Source organism: Zingiber officinale, chromosome 7A, assembly GCF_018446385.1.
Source record: "Zingiber officinale cultivar Zhangliang chromosome 7A, Zo_v1.1, whole genome shotgun sequence".
In the NCBI taxonomy this organism is placed as follows: Eukaryota; Viridiplantae; Streptophyta; class Magnoliopsida; order Zingiberales; family Zingiberaceae; genus Zingiber; species Zingiber officinale.
The window spans coordinates 50,611,232-50,634,137 of NC_055998.1; positions in this window are offsets into that span (position 1 = coordinate 50,611,232).

Sequence of the window (22,906 nt, forward strand, 5' to 3'; positions counted from 1 at the left end):
CCATTTTGGACCTTAGCATCAATGAGAGTTGATAGAATGACACACCTTAGAAGGTTCTAAGGTTTTACCTTCTTTACTAGAAATTCTGTTGTACAAAAAATGAGAAGGGCAAAAACTACTAGAAGAAGACATTGGACTAAGTAAAGTAGGCAAAAACCTTATAGAAAATAGAAATCATGGTAGTTTTAAATCAATAACCCAAAACCTCCCCTTCCAATGATTGTTAGAATATAATGTTTTTGTCCTCCTCTACCACCCATTTTAACCCTCCCTTCTCACTAGAAAAGGTGATGGGAAAAGTAGGACTGCTCAGTTCCTTTCACTAATGAGCTTTCATGCAGGTCAGTATCGACTAGTAAAGAAGCCTCTCCGATGGAGGAGGGGTTTTCCCCTCCCCCACTAGCAGTGGAGGCATGACAAATGCTTCATCGCCAACCATAATAGAGGACCTAGAGAGATTGTGGGTGTTAGAGTAGGTGCCCTGTAAGTCAACTGTTGGCTAGATATTTATTGACTCATATAAATAAACATCCTTTATTTTAATATAATTCAATTTAATATAACATTTACTTTATCTTTATACCTGATAACTAGCATTTTTATATGTTGTTTTGGCTCTTGGACTTGACATTTTTACCCTTTCATATGTTTAATTACGTATTTATATCATGTTTTACGAGTTGAGATTTATTTAGAGCATTGATCTAATTTTTCCTATATTTTCTGGTATTTCATCTAAAAGGTGCATCATGTTTTGTAGGGATGTAATCTGGACCGTTGATCAAGATCAAATAATCAAGGGTGCATCCAAGAAGTGGAGCTCGAATTCAAACTCAATCCAAAAGCCCACTTTTAAAGCCCAATTTCAAAAAAAAAAAACCAATTTCACTTCTCTTATAAATTTCGGATCCAAATTTTAATGAACCCCAAAACCCAAAATCTGGATTCGACCCATTCCCTTACCTTTTCCACGTGGACGAACAATGCCAATTCCCGATCTCTGCTTCGTGATTCTTTCTTCTACGGCTAGGGCACGTGACACCCACCGACACTCCTTCTCTTCACCATCACCACCGGCCGACGACCACTCTTCCCTTACCTTTACTGTCGCCGGTTAGCCCTCCACAGCCCACAACTTCTTCTTCTAGATCCTAATTGGCGATGGCAGCAAGCTCCTTGGCGGAAGCTGCAGGCGACGGCAACACAACGAGCATCCACTTTGCCGGAGGGGTTCTCCGGCAAGATCCTTCACCTTCCGGTGTTCTTCTTTCACTTCACTTCTTCCTATTGGGGTTCAGGCGGCAGAGGCAGAGGAGCGGTGACGGTTCATTCCAATTCACAGCGCCTTCTCACAGCCGATCAACTTTTATCCGAGGGGGTTCTTCGGTGGAAGCTTTGGTCATCATCACCGTTGTTGAAGCAATCAGCACCCGACAGAGTTAGCTGCTGTTCATTGGTTCTAAGGGTTCTGGAGCTGGGACAGAGGAGGAAGCTAGGGCACGCGACTTTAATTCCAGCACTACTTCCTTCATTCAGACCAGATCTGCAAGCTTATTCTCCTATTGTTGATACTTTGGTTTGCATGGTTGAAAATGTGATGTAATTGATGTTTCTTTTAGTTATTTGATGCATGCATGTACTTAAGTTGTTCTTCCTTGTTTTAGATTTGCACATACTCATGTTATCTTGATTCATGCTCATAAGGTGTTTGACCAAATGCTTCTTCCAATAGAGAGGTTTAAATTCGTGCACTTTATTTTGCTTAATTCTTATTTATCTTGTTTCTTTCAATTGCTCTAAGTTCTGTTCTTTATTTGGATGCAATTAGGTTAGATTAGATTTCTTTAATGCTCTAGATTTCATTCAATGCTTATTTTATGTTACTTTAATTTCCTTGCAATTATAGTTTAAGTTAGACTAAATTTTCATACTTGCATTGCTCATTTGTTCCTTAGATTTAATTTTATACTTGTTTTGTTATTTCATATCGTAGTTTAGAACTCAAACCCAACCCCTCCATTTTCATGTTAAAAATTCAATGCAATAATCGATCCTAATTTTATCATTTACCATTACATTCTTTGGGAGACGACTCGAGTCATTTCTATACTACTTTAGTATAGAGAGGTTCGGTAACTTTAATTGTAATTTGATAAGCTCCCGTAGTATGACACTCAAGCTCTCATATCAATACCCATGCTAGATGCATGGATAAAATTTTTGAATATACTATAGTGAGATGGGGTGGTACATATGATGACATTATGAAATTTATCAATATTCACTAGAATTCTAAATATGTTCTTAGTCAATTGTCTATCAAATAAACAAAGATAAAAGGTCGCTCGAGTTAGAGACTAGCATTTGTGATGTAGTATGCCATATTTTATTAGTAAGGACATAAAGATGTTCAAGCATATAAATGGATGCTTATACGATGAGTTCATCGAACAACCCTCACAGGACTTTCCAAGTAGTTATCATTTATTGAGTGGATAAGTCTTTAGTTATGGTTGTACACAAGTAGTCTTTATGACCCGAGACAACACTTAGACTCTATATGTTGGGAATATACTTTAACTCATTTACCAACTCTATTAGGGTCATCAAGTAGTGAGATTGGGTGTAGTAATGAAATATATAGAAGTTAGTATATTGTAGGGGATTCATCACACACCTATGGGTGTGGATATCCTATGTAATATATTGTTCTATAGTGTATGAAGTCTCTTATCAGAGCTGTAAGATGTACTTTAGGAAATAAGTTTCCTAGTTGCACATGTGATGTCACTATAATATACATCACATGCTTGTCGAATCAATATACAACCCTCGATGTACCAATAGTTGTAGATATAACCAGGATATGTAAGATAAATGGACCAGACTGTACATTAATCATAATTGACTAGTTCTTATAAGCACTATCCAGTGATACCTAGGGAGTCATGTGTTACGAAGCTGCAAGTGCACGACTATGTTATCAATAATATGTTAAAGTATACTAAAAGCCTAACTTTTGGTATAAATATTTATCTAGAAATAAGAATCACATTGGTCAAATATCTACATTTATGATAAATGTAGTTATTCAATTAATTTATATTGTAGATAACATGGTGTGTGGTGTCACACACAGAAGATCATGTTATCAGTTCTTTATAAATTATAAACAGTTGCTCACGACTAAGATGGAAAGGAACAAACCATTGGAATAGTCGTAATGTAATTAGGTATTAGTTTATCTTGACTAATAAATTACACTAGTACACTCTAAGTGTATTGAGTAGGATCATTTTAGGTAAGTTCTTTTTGTAACGACCCGACCCTTTTGGCCTCTTGGGCGGCCCTTGTGGCGGCCCTTATGTCGTCGGCCCATTTGGCGACCTCTCATGTCGTCGACCGACGACCCTATGATCATGCCGTTACTCACTAGGACTTTCCACCCCTGGCAGTGGATTTTTGCCTCCCCCAGGATTCGAACTCTAAACCTCCAGGCTTAAGTATTAGAGTTTATGAATCCTGGTAACCAAGTGATTGATGGCCCATTTGGCGACCTCTCATGTCGTCGACCGACGACCCTTGGCCATGTCGTTACTCACTAGGACTTTCCACCCCTGGCCCATGAACTCTAATACTTAAGCCTGAGGTTTAGAGTTCGAACGTATTAGAGTTTATGAATCCTGGTAACCAAGTGATCTAATACTTAAGCCTGGAGGTTTAGAGTTCGAATCCTGGGGGAGGCAAAAATCCACTGGCCAGGGGTGGAAAGTCCTAGTGAGTAACGACACGGCCAAGGGTCGTCGGTCGACGACATGAGAGGTCGCCAAATGGGCCGACGACATAAGGGCCGCCGCAAGGGCCGCCCAAGAGGCCAAAAGGGTCGGGTCGTTACACTTTTTATACTGACTTGATAAAAGAACTAGACCTTAATTATTATGGAAGTGTGTGCTCTTAATCTTAATATAATAATAAGCACATATATTTGAAATTTATTTCTTTAATTTATCAATGGGTGAGATTTAGTTCGATAAATCCCGATAAGTTGGGAAATGATATCACTTATAGTGTGTGTTGTTGATTATAGAAGGAATCTATGTCCTAGTAATCTAGGTTGAGAATGACCCCAAGAGGAGCTTCTAAGGATTGTCATGTTAAACCCTGCAGGTAGACTTAGTCCGACATGACAATAAGGTTGAGTGGTACTACTCTTGGACTAAGATATTAATTAAATGAGTTGTCAGAAACTCACTTAATTAGTGGGTATTCGACATCTTAAACACAGGGAGACTAACACACTCATAATAAGAAGGAGCCCAAAAATATAATTTGGGATTGGTGCGGTAGTTCAATAATAGTTCTTTAGTAGAATGAATTATTATTGATGAAATTAAGTTATGTGTTCGGGGCGAACACGGGATGCTTAATTTCATCGGGAGATCAAAACCAATTCCTCCTCTCGGTCCCTATCATAGCTTCTTGTATATAGAGATTTATACCCACTACATACCTACCTTCTTACCCAACCAATAGGGGCCGGCCAAGCCAAGCTTGAAGCTCAAGCTTAGGGTCGGCCAAGCCTAAAGGTTGAGCCTTAAGGTGGCCAGACAATAGCTTGGAGCCCAAGCTTAGGTGGCCGACCACATCATATTAAAAAGGTTTTTTGTTAAAATTATTTCTTATGTGGATATCATGGTTTTAAAAGAGAGTTTAAAATTTAAATCTTTCCTTTTATAGCTCTCTACAAAAGATTAAGAAAAGATTTGAAATCTTTCCTTATTTGTAGATTGAAAGGTAGATTTTAATTTTGAGAAAACTTTTCTTTTTAACCATGTTCATGATTTAAAAGAGAGTTTAAAAATTAAATATTCTCTTTTATAAGTTTCTACAAAAGATTAAGAAAATATTTGATATCTTTCCTTATTTGTAGATTAAAAGAGATTTTAATCTTTAGAGATATCTTTTTTTTTTATCCACATGTTTAAAAGAAAGATTTTAATTTATAAAATTTCCTTTTTACAAACCACCATGAAGGGAAAAATTATTGGAGAAATTTTTTATAAATTTCCAGAGACAAATTAGGAAGTTTTAATTTTTGTTTTAATTAAAACTCTCCTTGTTTTGGGGAAATAAGTGGCCGACCATGTATATTGAGAAGAGAAAATTATTTTTAATTAAATAAATTTTCCTTTTCATGGCAAAAGAATTAAGGAAGTTTTTTATTTAAATTTCCTTATTTGTCAAGACCAAGGATTATAAAAGAAGGGGTAGAGGTGCCTTCATGGTTAACAATTCTATTCTATTCTTCCTCTCTTTTCCTCCTTGGTGGCCAGCCCTAGCCTCTCCCTCTTCTCTTCTTCTTATGGCCAGCGACAACCTCTCTTGGAGCTCTTGATGGTGGCCGGTTCTAGCTAAGAGAAGAAGGAGAGAAAGGAGGTTTTGTTTCTTGCATCCCTTGGAACTTGGTGGTGGTGGCCAGACCTCTACTTCTCTTGGAGAATTGTGGTGGCCGAAACCTAGAAAGAAGAAGAAGGTGCTTGGTGGTTCTCGTCTCGGAAGATCGTTGCCCACATAATGTCCGAGGTTAGAAGAGGAATACGGTAGAAGATTAAGAGGTTATTTTTGCTTACAAAGAAAGGTATAACTAGTAATTATTTTCCGCATCATACTAGTTTTTCTTTGTATAGTTATTTTTGGAAATACCAAACACAAGAGGCATATGATTCTAGAGTTTTCGGATTTGTTTCGAATTTTTGTTTCTTTTATTTTATTTTTCGAATTTGTGATTCGATTGTTCTTTTTGATTAAACCTAGAGTTATTTATGGAAATTAAATATTAGCTTTCCTTAAAAGGCTTTGTCTAGGCGGTGGTGGTTGCTCCCATATCTAAGGAGGCCATGTGCCTTGCCATACAGTCCTGGAAGCCAATTTTGGAAATTAATATTTAATGGAATTAATAACATAGGTGGATTTGAATTAATAGTGTTAAGTTCCGCTTGCAATTCAAATCTAAACCATTAAGAACAGATAAGTTAAATTTGGAATCAATGATGTTAAGTTCCGTCTGCGATTCCTAATTTAACTTCTAAAGAACATAATAGGTTATTTAAGGAAAGGTTCGATACTTATACAAAAACTTTTGTACAGTGGAACCGATACGTTTTCCTAGGACTAACCAATAATTGGTATCAGAGCTAGGGTTTGCCTCTGTGTGTTTGGTTTTCAAATTAGGTTATGCACATGTCTTACATAATTTAGGTAGCATAATAGTTGGATGTACTAACTTTATGGTTACAGGCTCCAACTATTATGGCATATTTTTATTGTATGTGATTGGACCCTTGGACATGTCAAGGGCATTTTATTGTGTGTGCATGATTGTATGTAACTAATACAGCAGGAGATGTATTAGCCTTAGGATTTTAGAATTTTATTTTCGATCTAGATTACATGTACATTCCTTCATGGAATATAGGATTGATATATATAAAATTCTATTTTTGTCGCGGATCGGATTCTTGTGAGGCGTGGTACTTTTGGAGCACCAGAGGCGCAACGGAATAAGAAGCAAGATGAATGCGACAACTCGACCTAATGGCGGTGGCTAAAGATGGCAGCAGCTAAGGTTGGAGCACATGGAGGATAGTAACAGGAAAAGGCCATAATAGTTGGAAAATAATTTCCATATTTATTGCTTTATTTACTGTGATGTGTGTGTATGCATGTGATGTATGCTAGGATAACTTAAAATTCCTCACTTTAAATAACTAAGTGGGAGAGGGATTTATTTTAATAAATTCCACAGTCTCCATTACTGATTTGTAAGTAATGCAAACAAACTTGCGCGTTGGCTCTGAGTGCCTTCCTCCATATCGGATGAGTTTGTTTGCGGATCACTAGATCAAACTTCCATTTAGGATGACTATAGGAAATTAATTAAGAGCGTGTGATCTTCCCCATCAGAAGGGGCATAATCTTATTAATGGACTTAGTGTCAAGTAGTGGTATACACTTAGACACGTCTAATAGTATCCTCCCCTGTGTGACCGAAGAAAACCAACTATTAATTTGTCATAAAGATAGGTTGACAAGATAATAAAATTAAAACCCCCTCTTACAAATGTTGAGATTTTGTATACGTCCACACTATCATGGCATACAAAAATTCATGATGTATGAGGTAATTTTATTTGTCAGTTTGACAAGGAAATAAAATTAATGGGAAAAACTCCTCTAACAAATGTTTGGTTTTGTATACGTCCGCATATCATAGCATATAAAATTCACGGTGTTTGAGGTAATTTTATTTGTCATAAAGACTTATTGACAAGATAATTAAAGGGTAAAACCCTCCTCTTACAAATGTTCAATTTTGTATACGTCCACATTATCATGACATGCAAAATTCATGGTGTTTGAGGTGTTGGTGAATTTAAATAATATTATTTGAGGAATCAATGTTATTTTAAATTCAAAACTTTAACCAAATATTTGATCAAAGATAGATCAACTATTAATTTTATTCGTCATAAAGGAAAGTTGACAAGATAATAAAATTAATGGATAAAATCTCCTTTTTGATTTTGTATACGTCCACACTATCGTGGCATACAAAATTCATGGGGATTTTAAGGTGTTGGTCTTGACCAAATATTTTTGTGATTCTTAGGATTTAAAATGTTTGTCAATCCCCTAGTTGTTATACTATAGAATAGACTTAATAGTCCCAATTGTAATGATTGGAAATAGGACTTGGATATTTAGGTAGACTGTCCTCTTAAAACTAAGAACAAAATAGGTGTATTACATTCATTAGTTAATACATAATTAGTGGTGCTATCTACCGGTACCTGGTGTGTAGATACGGGAGCCACTTATCATGTCTACAATTCATTGTAGAGGTTCCAGGAAACCCGATAACTATATGAAGGTGAAATCACCAACTACATGGGCACTACTACAAAAGTAGCAGCTATTGCAGTGGGAGATGTTTATCCTATGATAGGAATAAAAATGATTTTTGAGAAATTGTCTATATATACCAAGTTTAGAAAGAATTCGATTCCGGTTTCTAAACTATCAAAGAATAGATATTCTGTCTATTTTGATAACAAACTTGTTATCAAGAAAAATAGGAAAATTATCTGTTCTGGTACATTGGTTGACAATTTATAAATCCAATAACTCTCACGATGCAATAAATGGAAATTAATAACGCATTTTCTAACTATTAAGAGAAAGCAACCTTCATAAATAAACCAATTATATCTTTGGCATCAAAGGCTAGGTTATTTTAACTTAAGTAGGATTCATTGGTAGCTGATGAACTTTTGGGTTCATTGGTAGTGGAAATCTTTCCAACCTGAGAGTCTTACTTTAAAGGAAAAATAACCGAGAAGCTTTTAAGTCTAAGGGGTATGGAGCCAAAGATATAATGGAATTGGTTCATTCTGATTTGTGTGGTCCTATGACTATCCAGACAAGAGGTAGTTTTGAATATTTCATCTATTTTATAGACAACTATTCGAGACATAGATAGATTTACTTGATACACCGTAAGTCTAAGTGCTTTGATTAGAGTACGAGGCTGATGCGGAGAAATGTCAAAGTAAAAATATCAAGACACTACGGTGAGATCGTAGTAGCAAATACCTCTTAGGAGAATTTAGGAGTCACTTATCAGAAGTAGGGATTCAATCCCAACTAATTGCACTTGGTACATCCCAACAGAATGGTGTAGTAGAAAGAAAGTATAAGGCTCTTATGGAATAATTAGATTGATGATGAGTTATTTAGAAAATTACCAAATTCGTTTTAAGGATATACACTGAAAACGGAAGTGAACATAATACTTTCTAAGTCAGAACTTTCTACTCCCACAGAATTGCAGAATGGGCATAAGCCTAGTCTGAAGCATATTCAGATTTGGGTGATCTAGCACGTGAGAGACACTGAAAAATTGGACATGAGTTCACTTATTTGTGAGTTATCCTAGAAAAACGAAAAGAGGTTTGTAGTCTTTAAAATCGGAAGGTCATTGTTGGCACCAATGCTCGATTTTAGAAAAGGACTATACTATAAACCACAAGCCCCATGAGTAAAAATTGTTCTTAAGGAAATTAAAGGACACGTCTAACCTAGTACCAACTGTACAAGATGAAATATCATAAGAAACTGCAACACGTATCACAAATGATACACAATTGCAGAAAGTACCTCGTCGTAGTGGGAGGGTTGTTAGGCAACTTAAAAAGATTCATGTTTTGGGAGAGTCTTTGGACTCAATCCCTGGAGGACATGAACCTGATCTCCGGACATATGACGAAGCACTCCAAGATAAAGATGCAACATCTTTGCAAAATGCAATGAATACAGAATTAGAATATATGTATTCTAATAAAATCTGAAAGCTTGTAGAACCACCAGATGGTGTAAAAGCTGTTGGGTGAAAATAGGTCTACAATAGGAAAAGATGGATAGGCAGGAAGGTGGAAACTTTCAAAGCAAGACTTGATGAAAAAGGAAACTTTTTCACTGGTAGCCATGCTTAAGTCTATCCGGATTCTTTTATCTATTTGGCAAGTGGATGTCAAGACAACATTCATTAATGGAAGTCTTGAAGAAAGCATCCATATAAAATAACCAGAAGGGTTCATTGCAAAGGGCAAAGAGCATCTTGTGTGCAAGCTCAATCAGTCTATAGACTGAGGCAAAGCTTCAAGGTCTTGGAACATCCGGTTTATCAAAGTAATCCAGACCTATGGATTTATTTAGTAACCGGATAAGTCTTGTGTATACAAAAAGTGTGATGGAAAAGTGGTGGTATTTCTTGTACTATACATAGATAACATTTTTGGTAGTTGGAAACAATATCAAAGTGTTGTCAGAAGTAAGGGTATGGTTGTCCAAACAATTTGATATGAAGGACTTGGGAGAATGCATATATTCTTGGGATTAAAGGGATTGCAATAAAAGAATATATTTTACTTATCCCAAGCTTCATATATCGAAACAATCTTAGCTCGTTTTAGCATGCAGAACTCCAAGAAAGGTTTCTTACCTTTTAGGCATGGAGTAGCTTTATCTAAAGAGATGTCTCAGAAGAAATCAAAGGAAATAAAGGACATGAAGGCAGTTCCTTATGCTTCGGCTGTAGGAAGTATAATGTATGCAATGTTGTGTACGAGACTGGATATCTGTTTTGCCGTGGGCATGGTTAGCAGATATCAAAGTAACTCTGGACAAGGACATTTGTCTGCGGTAAAGTATATATTGAAGTACCTTAGAGGCACTAAAGATTATATGCTAGCTTACAAGGTAGATAATTTGATCCCTGTGGGTTACATGAATTTTAACATCCAATCGGAAAGGGACAATAGTAAGTTAACCTCGGGGTTTTGTGTTTACTTTAGGAGGTAAAGTCATAAATATGGAAGAGCGATAAGCATAAGGTGCTTTTTCGGACTCCACCATAGAAGCTGAGTATATGGTAGCCTCTGAGGTAGCCATAGAAGCTGTATGACTCAGATACTTCAAGATAGACTTAGATATGATTTCTGGTTTGCCCAAAATAATTTGGTGCAGTAGCAAACTCGAAGAAACCATAAGTCCATAAGGCAAGTAAACACAATAGAGCGCAAGTACCACCCAATACGAGAAATCGTATAAACGAGAAGTTGTTGCCGCCTAGATTGCATCAGATGATGACCTATAGATCTTTTCACTAAGGCCCTTAAGGCAAGAGCTTTTGATGGGCATGTTGAAGGGTTGGGAATCAGATGTATGGTAGCAGATATAGCAGCTTAGTCTTTTAGTATAAGTGAGAGATTGTTAGAGTATATACTAAAAGCCTATCTTTTGGTATAAACATTTATCTAGAAATAAGAATCACATTAGTCAAATATCTACATTTATGATAAATGTAGTTGTTTAATTAATTTATATTGTAGATAACATGGTGTGTCGTATCTACACAGAAGATCATGTTATCAGTTCTTTATAAATTATAAACAGTTGCTCACGACTAAGATGGAAAGGAATAAACCATTGGAATAGTCATAATGTAATTATGTATTAGTATATCTTGACTAATAAATTACACTAGTACACTCTAAGTGTATTGAGTAGGACCATTTTAGGTAAGTTCTTTTTATACCGACTTGATAAAAGAACTAGACCTTAGTTATTATGGAAGTGTGTGCTCTTAATCCTAATATAATAACAAGCATATATATTTGATATTTATTTCTTTAATTTAACAATGGGTGAGATTTAGTTCGATAAATCGCGATAAGTTGGGAAATGATATCACTTATAGTGTATGTTGTTGATTATAGAAGGAATCTGTGTCCTACTAATCTAGGTTGAGAATGACCCCAAGAGGAGCTCATAAGGATTGTCATGTTAAACCCTGTAGGTGGACTTAGTCCGACATGACAATAAGATTGAGTGGTACTACTCTTGGACTAAGATATTAATTAAATGAGTTGTCAGTAACTCACTTAATTAGTGGACATTCGACATCTTAAACAGAGGGAGACTAACACACTCATAATAAGAAGGAGCCCAAAAATATAATTTGGGATTGATGCGGTAGTTCAATAATAGTTATTTAGTGGAATGAATTATTATTGATGAAATTAAGTTATGTGTTCGGGGTGAACACAGGATGCTTAATTTCATCGGGAGACCAAAACTAATTCCTCCTCTCGGTCCCTATCGTATTCTCTTGTATATAGAGATTTATACCCACCACATACCCACCTTCTTACCCAACCAATAGGGACCGGCCAAGCCAAGCTTGAAGCTCAAGCTTAGGGTCGGCCAAGCCTAAAGGTTGAGCCTTAAGGTGACCGACCAATAGCTTGGAGCCCAAGTTTAGGTGGCCGGCCACATCATATTAAAAAGATTTTTTGTTAAAATTATTTCTTATGTGGATATCATGGTTTTAAAAGAGAGTTTAAAATTTAAATCTTTCCTTTTATAGCTTTCTACAAAAGATTAAGAAAAGATTTGAAATCTTTCCTTATTTGTAGATTGAAAGGTAGATTTTAATTTTGAGAAAACTTTCCTTTTTAACCATGTTCATGATTTAAAAGAGAGCTTAAAAATTAAATATTCTCTTTTATAAGTTTCTACAAAAGATTAAGAAAAGATTTGATATCTTTCCTTATTTGTAGATTAAAAGAGATTTTAATTTTTAGAGATAACTTTTTCTTATCCACATGTTTAAAAGAAAGATTTTAATTTATAAAATTTCCTTTTTACAAACCACCATGAAGGGAAAAATTATTGGAGAATTTTTTTATAAATTTCCGGAGACAAATTATGAAGTTTTAATTTTTGTTTTAATTAAAACTCTCCTTGTTTTGGGGAAATAAGTGGCTGGCCATGTATATTGAGAAGAGAAAATTATTTTTAATTAAATAAATTTTCCTTTTCATGGCAAAAGAATTAAGAAAGTTTTTTATTTAAATTTCCTTATTTGCCAAGACCAAGGATTATAAAAGAAATGGTAGAGGTGCCTTCATGATTAACGATTCTATTCTATTCTTCCTCTCTTTTCCTCCTTGGTGGCCGACCCTAGCCTCTCCCTCTTCTCTTCTTCTTATGGTCGGCGACAACCTCTCTTGGAGCTCTTGATGGTGGCCGGTTCTAGCTAAGAGAAGAAGGAGAGAAAGGAGGTTTTGTTTCTTGCATCCCTTGGAGCTTGGTGGTGGTGGCCGGACCTCTACTTCTCTTGGAGAATTGTGGTGGCCGAAACCTAGAAGGAAGAAGAAGGTGCTTGGTGGTTCTCGTCTCGGAAGATCGTTGCCCACATAATGTCCGAGGTTAGAAGAGGAATACGGTAGAAGATTAAGAGGTTATTTTTGCTTACAAAGAAAGGTATAACTAGTAATTGTTTTCCGCATCATACTAGTTTTTCTTTGTATAGTTATTTTTGGAAATACCAAACACAAGAGGCATATGATTCTAGAGTTTTCGGATTTGTTTCAAATTTTTGTTTATTTTATTTTATTTTTCGAATTTGTGATTCGATTGTCCTTTTTGATTAAACCTAGAGTTATTTATGGAAATTAAATATTAGCTTTCCTTAAAAGGCTTTGTCTAGGCGGTGGTGGTTGCTCCCATATCTAAGGAGGCCATGTGCCTCGCCATACAGTCCTGGAAGCCAATTTTGGAAATTAATATTTAATGGAATTAATAACATAGGTGGATTTGAATTAATAGTGTTAAGTTCTGCTTGCGATTCAAATCTAAACCATTAAGAACAGTTAAGTTAAATTTGGAATCAATGATGTTAAGTTCCGTCTGCGATTCCTAATTTAACTTCTAAAAAACACAATAGGTTATTTAAGGAAAGGTTCGACACTTGTATAAAAAATTTTGTACAGTGGAACCGGTACGTTTTCCTAGGACTAACCAACATAATAAAAATATCGATCTTACAAGGACTATTGGTTAAGCACTAGTTGATTTTACACAATGAATTCCCTAGAGAAATGAAAAGGTTAGTTGAAAAGAGAGAGCAAGAGAAAGATTAAGGAGAAGGAGAGAGAAAAGGAAAGAGAGGTGATCTTAGAAGGGGATAGATGACAAATGCTAGGATTTTGGTTTATTTACGATGCTAGTTAATGCCCCTATGTATTGTTCATCTACCTAACTCCATGCTTACACTCATGTAGGGATTCTAACTAAAGCCTAAGTACAACCTCTGCATAGATTGCACTAGAGAGTCTACCTAAGCTCTAACGCTATTAAGTAGAGAGGTACCTAGGAAGTCAGTTTAAAAGGCAATCCCTGCCACTACCCCCCAATCATATGTTCCTAGATTACAGTCACTTCATAACGGTAGATTAATGTAATTAAGTAAAGAGGTACCTAGAAAGTCTGGTTAAGAGGGAATCTCTGTCATTAGGACCCCTTGGTCATACGTTCCTAGATTATATAATTACTTCCTAATATTAATTTGGGAGAACTCTCTAAACTCTTAATTAATCTCCTTAGTAAAGAATCGATTCCCGTTTCAAGGAAATGTCATAGAAAGTAAGGGATATCTTATGTCACAAGGTCCCATGGTCTTACAATCCAAGACTCTTCCTCCACATGGTGATCAAAACCCTACATCTACATAAATTGACCTCACATAGTTTTTCAAACACATACAAGGTATAATACACATAGAATATGATATAAGCACTTCATAGCACAAGTAAATATCCAAATACATAGTTCATATATCACAACACATCATAACTACTTCTTACATCCTAGATCTAGAGAATCTACTCCATAGCAAAGGAAGAACAAACCAATGACATGAATGATAACATTCTTACAACCCAAATACAAGGAATGAGGAGAAGAGATCCTTAGCTATGTGTTGTCAAGGTCTTTGAAGAGTTTCCTTGCTCCGAAGGTGGACAGAATGATGAAGATGGAAGATATAGGGTTCCCCCAAGGAATGGGGGTGAACCCCAAGCCAAAGATTCATGAAAAAAGCGGAGAAAAATCCCTTTTATAGCTCTAGACACGACCCTTGCTTAGGTCGTGACACAACCGTGTGAATCTACATAGCTAAGATATGATTGGCCTCTGGTCTAGTGGCATGACCATGTGGATTCACATGACCAAGGTCGGCTCTTTCTCTAAAAATGTGGCACGATTGTGTAGATTCCACATAGCCATGACTTGACCCTGGCATGACTCTACATGGCAATGTCTCATGGAAATATCTTTTAGACCATCAAGATGTGGTTTTCTCTAGTTGAAGTCTTCAGTAAAGTTGTAGATCTTGAAGTTATCTATATTTTTATATAAAGAATAACCCATAACTCCATCCGAGAAAAAAGTTATGGTCATTTTATTTTCAATCTATAGTGTACAAAATTCCACACCACCATGCCATTTTTTAGACACGGTCGTGTGAAAGCCAGACTGCCATAGTATGGGAAAAACTAGTTTTCACATGGTTGTGTGTGTTCCACACGGGCTAGATACTTGGAGACTCTAGATTCTATTTAAACTCAATTTTTACTCCAAATCATGTCCTATCAATCAAAATAAGCAAAGAGTAGATCTCCGAACAAAAAGAATAGAAATATAACATTATAATGAAATAGTGTCCAATAAACATAGATTATGCTCATGAAGTATAAGTAGATGTGCATCAAAACATGCATAAAAATATATATAATTTATACACTTTATCATGGGATGATACTACTTGACGCTCTTACCATGGTTTATTGGGTGCTAATCAGAAGTAGTTCTGATATCCTATAATCAAGCAATTGATCATAGGATTAGACTATTAAGTATATGCCCATATAAAGGACAAGTATGGTCCTGAATCACAAAGAGTCGTGAACCCACGACCAGCTATTTCCCTGTATCATTAAGGGTCTCACAAGTATTGGTTTTCCTATTTCCCGTTGAGAAAGTTAAATTCAAATAGTTAAATTTGGTGAATAAAATTTGATGTGATTAAATAGTGAATTGACAACTAAAGTTTGATATTATTAAATATTATCATGATTATGATGAACTCACATTATTGAGTTTTAGTAATGTTCTAATATCTAATGGGCCAAGATGAAAGAAAGAAAAATGTCTAGATTTAATTTGTTAGCTACACATGTCTCTTCATATTCATTGGAGAGGTGAAGACGAACATGTCTATTTATCTTTCTTGGATAGATGAAGAGACATCCATCTCTTCATCTTCCTTGGAGAGGTGAAGAGACACATGTCTCTTCATCTTCCTTAGAGAGGTGAAGAGACACATGTCTCTTCATCTTCCTTGAATAGATAAAGAGACACTCATCTCTTCATCCTCCATAGAGAGTTGATGAACTATATAAGGAGATGTGGCCATCCTTGGAAATATGAGGTCAAGAGTGTAGAAATGAGAGAGAAGTGAGGTGGGTGGAGAGAGAAGTATTTTCTTTCAAGGTGTCACTCCAGATCTTCCCATTTTTTCCATCAAGAGAAATTCATCTCTTTATCAATTGTTCATTACGACCATTTCGATGAAAAAATAACACTTGATCTCTAGTGTGATCAAGAATTAGAAAGTGGACTCCGATCGTGGACCGGATTAGACAAAGGAAGTACAAGTTCAAGACAAACAAAGAAGAGATATTTCACTAAACCTAAAATAGTTGGAGATATCCCCAAATAAAGATATTTGAAAGGTATGTTTTCACTTATGTTTTGATTCATTTGTATAATGATGCATCTGTTAATAGTTTTATTTTGATTTTTCTAAAAGATCTAGTATATTTAAATTAGATAGTTTTGCATATCTAAATACAAATATTAAAAATGATATTAGATGAATCATTCCAATGATAGTTTATCTTTGTTATGCTTTAAGGATCTTACTTGAATGGTTAAATTGTAATGTATACTTAAATTAAAGATCATGTTCATGTTTATTTTTGATAATCCATATGAACACTCCTTTGATTTAATTGTTAAATCATAAAATAAATTTTAAACTTCTGCTGCGTATAGAGGTGTAGAAACATAATACGTGAACTTCGAATTTCATTCCAATAATGGCATCAGAGCCAGGTTATCATTATTTATCATATGGATTTTAAAACAAAAGAATATATGCTCCTTTTAATTTGTTTGACCACGTAAAATATTTGGTAACATATTATGGTAAAAATATGATTTTACCTATAATGATTGTTTTACCAAAATTGATCATAGATAAATTATTTTATCAATTTATTAGATAATCTTGAGGTCAAATCTAAAGAATCAACAAGAAGCATAAATTGATCAATTACTTAATTGTTAATTAATTGATATAAATGCATATGATGCAAAAAAGGATGATCCAATGGCTCTCATTGATTGCTCATCCTTAAAATTATGTGATTATGATATATTTGATATATAGTAATATATACATATATGTATGTTATTGTATCACATAGTTGCAAGACTCCAATTGTAACAACCACCCTTCTTACTACTACTCTCTAAGGGCGACCGTTACCTAACTCCTACTCTACTTACTAGTGTCACTTATGCTATTATTAGCGACACTTAGATTTATCACGGTTCAGAGAAATTCCTACCGAAAAATTTCGGCAGAGTCTCCCCTGTACCGGTGACCAAATCTATAATACACAAGATATATACACAGCCACATGCGGCTGGATCACAATTTATTCACAACCACGCAGTAATAAATCATATCATAATCAAAAACTAATCTAGCAACATGAACTAAACTCAAGCTCCCAGAATGAAGCATAATAAGCTACAATGCACATCAAACTCAATCATAAACTCATAATTTCATAACAGAAATATGGAAAATAAACTAGACATAAACTCTAAATAAATAAGTCTTGCTAGTCCCCTCTGGACCTCTCCATAGTTCAGTCACCACACACATCCATCATCACCACCACCCTGTCGCCTCCCTTCATATCTTAGCTTTTCCTTTATCTGCAGTAGGAGGAAAGAAGACAAGATCTATAAGCGAAAACGCTCAGTAAGTACTAATCTATCTCACAAAACTCGAAATGCATAAACGAAATGCATAAGTGCTGAAACTGAAATAATAAAGCTATCTGCATGTGCTCATGGTATACAGAAAATGAACAGAATACAAATCATACTCAGTATCAAGCAGGATAACAAGAAACTAACAATGTAAACTTAGAATCAAAGAAACTAACCATTCTTATTTATTCTAAGCTTGGAACTTATTTCATTTCTTGTATCCTTGTGTTAGAAATTAATCTTTTAATTTCTATCTTTTACTTTCTTCTTCTTTCTTTCTTCCTTCTTACTTTACTTTTCTTCTTCTTTTCTTTTTCTTTCTTCTTCTTTGGTTTTCTTTTCTTTGGGTTTTCTTTTCTTTGGGCCCAGGCTTAGTACCATCTCATGCGCGTTCCCTAATAGGTTGGGGTTGCGAGCCACCAATCCTAAAAGAGCAGACCTCGGTCTACCAGGGCCAAGACCTCGGAAATGGTCACCTGGATTTGTTTAACGACAAGCTCTTGGATGTCGGGTACTAGCCTCTTGCTTGACTTACTTGTTATCTTTCTTATTCTTTTATCTTCCTTATTATCTTTTATTAAAGGTTGTGGGAGTCCTTTAAATATACTTAACAAGTATGGGTGTATAATCAACTAACCATGCTATATAACAGAATAAAACAAGTAACTTAAAGCTTACTGATCATGCTATAAGCTAAACTAAAGAAAGCAATTTAAAGCCTTTGAATCATACGGTGCAAACATGGCAAAGGATGCTATTTTAGTGCTTCTAAACATGCTGTAAAATCAAGTATGGAATGATTCTAATCATGCTATAAATAAAGCAAAAGGAAGCTAACTTTGGGCTTTCTAAGTATGCTGTAATAAAAGCAATATATGTAACTCTACACTTTCTATCATGCTGTAGAAACAGAGCATGGAATGCTACTTTAAGGGCTTCTAAACCTGCTATTAAAACATGACAAAGAATACTACTTTAAGGCCTTTAAACATGCTATACAAAATAAGGTAACATGCTACTTTAAACTTCTTAAACATGCTATAAACGAAGCGTAAAGGAAACTAATTTCTTGGCCTTCTAAGTATGCTGTAAAGACAAGTATAGGATGCTACTTAGAAATTCTCATCATGCTATAATGGAAGCAAAGGAATGCGACTCAGGTTTTATAAGCATGCTGTCCAAAATATTTACTTATCAAACTTAAGTATGTACAACATGACCCTAAAGCAAAGAGGTTCATGAACAACATACGCTCAAGAATAAAATGCATACAATTCTAATTAGCACTAAACCATTCTACTTGCTCAATTAGCCTAGATGATACTTGGAGTTCCCTATGCAGGTCACGGCATAAACCCAAACTTCATGTGCAGGTCACGGCAGGTATCAAGGCTTCCTGTGCAGGTCTCGGCAGCACTCGGATGGCACCAAAAACCCACCCACTTCAACCCCGCAAGCTCAAATCATGCTATACTTAGGCTTAAAACCGAAATCTACAAACCCTAATGTTAAAGGATGTTGTTCGGCTATGAACAGGGCATGGAAAGGAAACAAAACCGAGCTTACAATTCTACACGGCAAGCAAAAATCCGAAAACAACCATACCAAACGAAGCAACTCCTACCACAGGTGAGAGTAGTACTTACCACGGTTTGCTTGCACTTACAACCGAAGGAGAGGAAGAGGCTTCTAGGGTTTTCGGCAGTGACTCCAAACTCGAGATTTGAACCCTTCCTCGTGTCCACGAGCTCTCTTCGACAAGGAGACTTCGAATCAGTGAAGAACCCACGGTGAGAAGTGCTCGCCAGCCGCCAAAGATGAAGCCTTAGCTTCGTTTTCGCCCGAGAGGGATCGCCGTCGCGAGAGGAAGAGAGGAAAGTTAGGTTTTGGGAAAAGGTTTCGGGTTATGGTAAAACACTTAAGCTTTCTTTTAAATCTAGGGCTTCCATTATAATTATACTTTATATCCAATTCTCTCCATATTAGGTTGACAAAGTCCGTGTAGCTCAGCTGGTTTGGGCCGATTTTGCTTAAAGCCCAGCTCATGGGTTCGAATCCCAGCCGCGCACTTTTATTCCCCTTTTATTCAAAACGCTCTAACTATAGCTTAAATATATTCCACCTCCTATATAATTAACAAAGCTTTTGTAGACCGGTTGGTTTGCTGCGCTTTGACTAAGTCAAGGCTCGCGGATTCGAGTCTCGGCTGCCACTATTTTCCTTCTTATTTATTCTTATTCCTAACTACTACTTATATACATATTGCTCCATATACAACTAACAAAAACTCGCTGGCTTAGTTGGTCAGGCCGGTTTTGGCTTGGGTCAGTCTGACCCGAGGTCCCGGGTTCAAACCTCACTTCCAACGCTTTTTGCCTAAACTTCTTTGGTTTTGTAAAAATGCTAAACGACCTCCAAAAATTACGCAAAAATACTCTAAAAATCTCTAGAATATTTTAAAAGCATTTTCAAATATCTTTATGGACATTTGAAACTCAAAATAGGGAAAATTGGGTCGTTACAATCCCCCATACCTTATAAAAAGTTCGTCCTCGAACTTAGAATAGCTCTGGATACTTCTGTCTCATACTGTCCTCCCGCTCCCAAGTGATTTCCTCGTGCTTCTGTTTCTGCCAGACGACCTTCACTAGTGGTACTTCTTTGTTTCTCAATCTCTTGACTGCTCTGTCCACTATCTGTGTAGGTCTGCTCTCATAACTAAGATCCTCTTGGATCTGCATTGACTGAGGCTGAATCACTTGGCTCGAGTCATGGAGACACTTCCTTAGCATGGAGACATGAAATACATTGTGTATTGCTGACATGTCTTGTGGTAAGTCCAGCCTGTAAGCTACTTTCCCAATCCTCTCTATGATTAGGTAAGGTCCTACATAGCGAGGACTTAATTTGCCCTTTTTGCCAAATCTCATCACTCCCTTCATAGGAGCGACCTTGAGGAAAACTGAATCTCCTACTTGGAATTCCAGTGGCCTACGGCGTGTGTCAGCATAACTCTTCTGTCTGCTCTGGGCAGTCTCGATTCTCTGTCTGATTTTCTGGATCGCCTGAGTGGTCTCGTCTATCAGCTCTGTCTGAATACCCAGCTCTGCTTCCATCTCTTTTCTCTCTCCTGCTTCTTGCCAGCATATGGGTGATTTGCATTTCCTGCCATAAAGTGCTTCATAAGGTGCCATCTTGATGGTGGCCTGATAGCTATTGTTGTAAGCGAATTCAGCTAAGCAGAAATACTTGCACCAACTTCCTTTGAAATCTAGCGCACAAGCTCTGAGCATGTCTTCTAAAATCTGATTCACTCGCTCTGTCTGTCCATCAGTCTGTGGATGGAAAGCTGTGCTGAACTTGAGTTTGGTGCCTAGTTAACGCACTCCCAAAAGTGTGAGGTGAAGCGCCCATCTCTATCAGAAACGATAGATTTAGGAACTCCATGAAGTCTGACTACCTCTTTAACATATAGCTGGGCCAACTGCTCTATGGAGTGAGACACCTTGATGGCTAGGAAGTGAGCAGACTTGGTCAATCGGTCTACTATTACCCATATCGCATCATATCCATTGGTGGTTCTTGGAAGACCTGTTATGAAGTCCATGGATATATCTTCCCATTTCCATTCTGGTATTGGAAGAGGCTGAAGAACTCCTCCTGGTCTCTGGTGTTCTGCTTTGACTCTCTGGCATGTCAAGCAGGTACTGACATACTTAGCTACATCTCTTTTGAGTCCTGACCACCAAAACCTCTGTTTCACATCTTGGTACATCTTGGAAGAACCAGGATGCATGGAATATGGTGTACTGTGAGCTTCCTCTAAGATCTTCTTCCTCAGTTCCTCATCATTGGGCACGCAAATGCGACTCCCCTGAAAAAGAATTCCGCTATCTGTCACTCTAAACTCTGAGTTGTCTTCTTTCTGTATCCCTTGCTTGATCTTCTGGATGTCCAGATCTTCACTTTGCTTTCTCTGTATCTCCACAAGCAGTGTAGACTCTAAGGTCAATGTAGAGAGCTGTCCTTCGATAATTTCAAGCCCAAAATCTGACAACTCCTTCTGCAGTGGCAGGGCTAGTGATGACAAAGACATCAGTGATGCACTAGATTTTCTGCTGAGTGCATCTGCCACTTTGTTAGCTTTGCCTGGGTGGTAGAGAATTTCACAGTCGTAATCTTTGACCAATTCCAGCCACCTACGCTGTCTCATGTTTAAGTCCTTCTGAGTGAAGAAGTACTTAAGACTCTGATGATCTGTGAAAATTCTACACTGGACTCCATACAAATAATGTCGCCAGAGTTTAAGTGCAAAAACTACAGCTGCCAGCTCGAGATCATGAGTAGGATAGTTCTTCTCATAGTCTTTGAGTTGTCTGGAAGCATAAGCTATGACCTTTCCTTCTTGCATGAGTACAGCTCCTAAACCCATCTTGGAAGCATCGCTGTAGATGTCGAAACTCTTGTCGCTCTGTGGAACAGTCAGAATGGGAGCACTGATCAGTCTCTTCTTTAGCTCTTGGAAGCTCTGCTCACATTTATCTGACCATTCGAATCTCTTGTTCTTTCTGGTGAGGGTTGTTAGTGGAGAGGCTATCCTGGAAAAGTCCTCCACAAACTTCCTGTAGTACCCAGCTAAACCAAGGAAGCTTCTGATCTCTCTGACGTTCTTGGGTCTACTCCAATTGTTGACCGCTTCTACTTTGGCTGGATCCACTTGAATACCTTCTTTAGAAATAATGTGACCTAAAAACGCCACCTGTTTAACCAGAACTCGTACTTTGAGAATTTAGCATAAAGTTACTTCTGCTGAAGAGTCTGCAGTACTATTCTCAAGTGCGTGTCATGCTCCTCTGGGGTCCTTGAATAGACCAGAATGTCGTCGATGAATATGATGACAAATTTGTCAAGATATTCTCTGAACACTCTGTTCATTAAGTCCATGAAGACCGCAGGTGCATTAGTCACTCCAAAAGGCATGACCACAAACTCGTAGTGTCCATATCTGGTCCTGAACGCCGTTCTGGGTATATCTCTTTCTTTCACCTTCAGCTGATGGTACCCAGAGCGCAGGTCTATCTTTGAGAACACTGTTGCTCCTCTTACCTGATCAAATAAGTCATCGATCCTGGGAAAGGGATACTTATCCTCAACTGCTACTTTGCTCAGCGTTATGAAATCTATGCACATTAGCACGGATCCGTCTTTCTTCTTAACAAACAACTCTGGAGCTCCCCGGGGTGAATGACTAGGGCGAATGAAGCCTTTGTCAAATAACTCCTGTAGTTGTTCTTGTGACTCCTTCAGCTCTGTTGGAGACATGTGATACGGAGCTTTTGAAATTGGACCGGTTCCAGGAACCAATTCAATCTCAAAT